Source organism: Pinus tabuliformis, chromosome Q, assembly GCF_031772625.1.
Source record: "Pinus tabuliformis cultivar Carrire ecotype Pingquan chromosome Q, CPIR1, whole genome shotgun sequence".
NCBI lineage: Eukaryota > Viridiplantae > Streptophyta > Pinopsida > Pinales > Pinaceae > Pinus > Pinus tabuliformis.
In genome coordinates, this window is record NC_142296.1 from 1,215,362,175 (window position 1) to 1,215,367,177 (window position 5,003).

Here is a 5,003-nt window from a genome sequence, read left to right on the forward strand (position 1 = left end):
TATCAAGTTGGATTTATAAAGCTCCATAGACAATATGATTATTTCTTGGCTGAAACAAATGTCTATGTGTGTATATGTGGTTATTGTTTTAAATATCGTAATGAGTTGTGTTACAATGCTCTAGTAAATAGTATGTTTGGCATGTTTGCACATGGTCATTGTCAATACTACAACAAGTTGTGTTAGAAATCTCCATGTGTGGTATGTTTTGTTTTCAGTATTCTTGCTAGTTATATGTGTCATTGAATGCCATGGACGATGTTTCCCAAACGATTGTGTTTTTGTAATAGCCCTAGTTAAAAATACATGTAAAAAATATAAGACCGTGTTTGGTGGGACATGTATTCCAAGTTGAATTGTGGGGAAACCATCCTAGTGGGTCTTAGTTTTAGTTATTATGGCTAAATGAAATTTTCAAAGGAAATGGAAAATGCTTCAAAAAGGGATGAGGCAGTTATTGGCATTTAATTTATGAAAATGAAGGAAACTAGGAGAAAAGGAAAGTGAAAGGTCACAGGTTACATGTGAGGAGAAAATTGAAGGAAAATAATAGAAAATGAAGAAAATAGAGGCCTCATTAATAAAGAGGCTTCTACAAATCAGTTGGAAATATTTTGATAGGATTTTGTGGAGCTCTCTTCTATTCTCTCTCTCTCTCTCTCTCTCTCTCTCTCTCTCTCTCTCTCAGTTTTGGACACTTCAATTTTTCTTAGACTACTATGGGATTTGATCAAGAAAGGAAAAGAAGGAAAGAGGAATCAAGGAAGAGTAGAATAAAGTAGCTACAAGAATATTCTTTGCAGGTACCAATATGCATGTGTGTCTTCCTTGCTAGATTTGGCATGCATGGTATTACATGTGGTTCTTTTGCTTTTATGACATGGGTTTTCCTGGTTGTGACAATGTTTTTAGTCTAGCCTTCCCATTTCTAGATAGCCAGGGTGTGATGGGTTCTCATATTTTGGTTGACCTGGATTGCTAGATGGATTTGAAGCTGAGTGAGGTGGATCTCCAAATGATAGAACACATGTCCTAGTGTTCCATGAACTAGATTTTGGATCAAGGTAAAGCCATTTGCCTAGTAACCCATGAGGCACATTGTGGGTTGCGGTAAAGCTAGGATTGTGTGCCTCGGTGGGCCTAGGAATCCTTGCATGTGAATGGTGGGATATAGAGTAAAGTGAAGAGGTGGATTTCTATTCATTGGGCATAGTAATCCTGGGATGGGATAAGTAGTAAAGAATGGAGAAAGAGTCTCAGTTTAGGGCCTAGTGATCTAGTGCAGGTTGCTGATAATGCCAGACGGAGTAGGTGGAGAAATCTGGTGGTATCAATTCTTGTTTTGGCGTAGTAATCTGATGAATATCATGGTAAATTCAAATTTTACATGTTTATTGTGTTGGCCTAGTGATCCGGGATGGATTATGGTAAAGCCTGGTTACTATTGACAAGGGTGTTGTGGTTTAATTTTAGGATTCCCTGGTTGGTTCTTTTGGTTTATGTCACACATTCATGCTTGGAATATGGCACAGGGGTGAATGGCTGAAGAGAGATTTGTCTCATCCATTGTATAGTCGGGTGGAATGTGGTAGTCCCATACCAGGTTTGATTTTGCATTCATTAATAAGAGGCGCTCTCTTGATATCTTATGTATAAATGTACTGGTTTATATTTTAATCCTATGGATGATGGATCCTTGATTTTATGTTGTTATTATGCTAGTTATAAGCATGTTTTATGACAATGATGATGTATGATTCTCATCATTATTTTATTTATAAATGAATGGACAATGTATATATGACCTAATTGATGATAATGCAACTAATGTTGTAAGGGAACAATGCTTCTTAGATATTTTTAGTTAAGTATGATATACCTATCCTGAGATCTGTTATTTACTCATATAGATTACATTGATGCTAAGTGTTTGGCAGAATGTCAGTCCGAGTTGGGAATGGTCAGGCCTATTCCTGGAGTTAGTTTCTTGTTTATTGGTCATTTTATAATGAGTTTAATGGATTCCAAAAGTTACAACACGTTTTGGGTAGTGGCCAGAATTATGGGCTTCAAAAGTTCCTCAAATCCTGCAGAGTCTCGCACAATGCTATGCAAAATAATCCCTAGACACTATGATGACTTGTTGTGAGAGCATCCACAACCTCCTAGATGTTATCAAACCCATAGCATCTGAGAGTCCAGAGGTCAAGTGGTCTAAAACCTCAATGGGACCCAGGGACTAGCTACATGTGTGGTTGGGATGGCTCCTAGGAAAGTTGATGCTAATGTGGAAGGTATGTTTGATGTGTTTCCATCAATTCCATTTCCTTAGGGTCACCTTAGAAGTTAAATCATATCACAGTAACATCTTGTCACATGTTTACCTCGATTGTCTAATTACTTGGGTAGTTTTGGGAGGAGGGTTTTACAAGATCTATGTTTCTTGTATTACTATGATATTATTCCAAATTATGCACATACTACATAAATGAGCTTATGGATAAGGAAAAATATTCCTAGGAATGGAGCTAGTAATGCAAAAATTGATCTCAAGATAAACCATTTTTGTTGTAATTCCCATTTTTAGAAATATAGATTCACATGCTTCCCCTCCAAAATATCAATGTCTAGGTAGTTTTCTTGTATATTAGGTGATATTTTCTCTTCTAAGTAATCTTGAGTTAGTATATTAGGACCTGATTCATACTAGAATTAATTTATTATGTTATGAAAGAATGTAAAAGGCTTGTCTTGCTTGATTTTATGTCAGTTATTCAATGAAATAACATTAAATGGCGCTAGATGTAGTTGGAACTAGTAGATATGTTGGATGGGAGTAAGGTGAATTCCTTTAGTCTTAGGGAAAGAGTTATGTTCTCTATTGTTGGTTTGTTTCAATAGATCAGCACTGTCCAATGAGGAAAATGTTTTATCCATAACTTCCCTTCAGCAATTGGTGGAACCCTTTTTAATTTTTGGATTAAAATTATAAAATATTACAACTATTATTTATAGAGTTGCAAATAAAGGTCATAAATTGATTATTGACCAATTATCCTCCACATCCTTTACGTTACTTTCCTAACATATGGAGGAAATTTTTAGGGACTCAATCCCATTAGCAAACATTTATATTTTGAACTTGTTAAGTTTTCTACCTATAGGCAAGGTGGAATATGGAATCTAAATATGCCATAGGGAGAGTTATAAATCACTAATATTTAGGTAAGAACTTGTTTATTTCTTGGAATGATTTCATAGGAGAGGATTTCAAAAGTCTCAATATATTAAGGTATACAAATATTAGTTGTGTTCGTGTTAGATTCTCCGAATTGTGCTTGGATTTTGTTTGTTTATGTTCTTGCATTTTTTTAGTAGATTTCTTTATTTGTACATTCAAAATTTGGTTCAAGGAAAAGTGGTCATTCAATCTCTCAATGCTCATTGATTTTATGTAAGAAGCATGTAGCGCATTCCTAATTTTTATTTCTGTTGTAAGAACATTGAATCATGTTGGTTAGGTTCTTTCTAGAGCTATATGTGTAAATATACTTTCTACAAGATTTAGTAAAGTGTGGAAGAAAAACATGACATGTGTTCTTCTATGTTGGTTGTGGAATAGACACCCTCCAAGCTGGGTTTTCCTTGAATTCTAAAATACATTAACAAGGCATTAGGAATAATCCATTGTAACATAAGTTTCTTATTCGCTTTAAATTATAAGTTCATGTACATAAACATCACCATGCTTCAGAAAATTTTAATAACAGTGAACCTTTTTATTCTAGAAAGATAGAAGTAAAATGTTTTAAAACTTTTAGATTGAGAAAATAATTAATAAAATTTAACAAGGATGACAACTCCACAACCCCCAACAAGAAGATTTCAACCGAATAAATTCAGATATAATATAAAAGTAACTCAATTTAAATATCGTTATAAATAGGAATTCACAACCAATTAAAAGAAAGAGGTCATGGATATTAAATAGTAAACTTCTTTTTCACTAAATATTCATAAAAAAAAAGATAACAAATTGCCATATTTTTATTGGTTTATATATTTTTTAAATTATATATATGTTAGAAGTTTATATTCAAAAAAAATCCTACAATATAATATAGCCTTGATACTTGCCATTACAAGGTCTTCTATTGGCCATAACTTCACAAATGTCCATCATTAGAATTTAGGGAGGCTCACTGATTATCATTCAACACTTATGCAAAATAACATCGCCTTGGGATAACCATTGAGGGAACCTATTAAATCTGATAAGGAGCATCTTTGAAGGCATTCCATAAAATATGTTATTTCATATCCTTACAAGTCAAAATGAACAAGTTGATAAATGTGTGAACCAAGCCTACCAACTTTAGGCAGGGGATTAAATAAACAACTACTTTGGGTGGTGACCTCTGCAAACACCCAAAAGGCCAAGGTTATCTCTAAGGAAGGAATTTTTATTTACCTTACTCAAGAATTATTAATAGAAAAACATATGGTTCGGGGTTGGCTCCATTTTAAAAATTGGGAAGGGCATCCAATGGATTTAACGACACACCAATTAAGTTTTGTGTTTTCATAAGACAAACATGAGATCACTACCTCTTCATAAGTGGGACACGTTACATATATTCCATGGTACCTCTAGATTAAGAGATGAATGCACTAAGAGCAGAGGCACTTATTAAAAGTTATGCTACAATGACACTATACTCATATGAGATCTTGGAGAAAAATTGTGAATTAACACTGATGCAAAATATTAAGGCACTTTGGTGTCCAAAAATTAGGGATGTAATGTAAACCTATCTAGTGCATCATCTTCCCTTAAGCGATTCAACTTCTAGGTTAGTTCATATCCTTGTATATTGTTTGGGATACCTAGCATGCAAGATTGACATATTTTTTATCTACATGTTTGTGGCCATAGTGTGTGGGAGTCACAGGGTGGGATTGTGCCCTTCTAGGGCTCAAGCTCGGTAGATCTACATACCTGT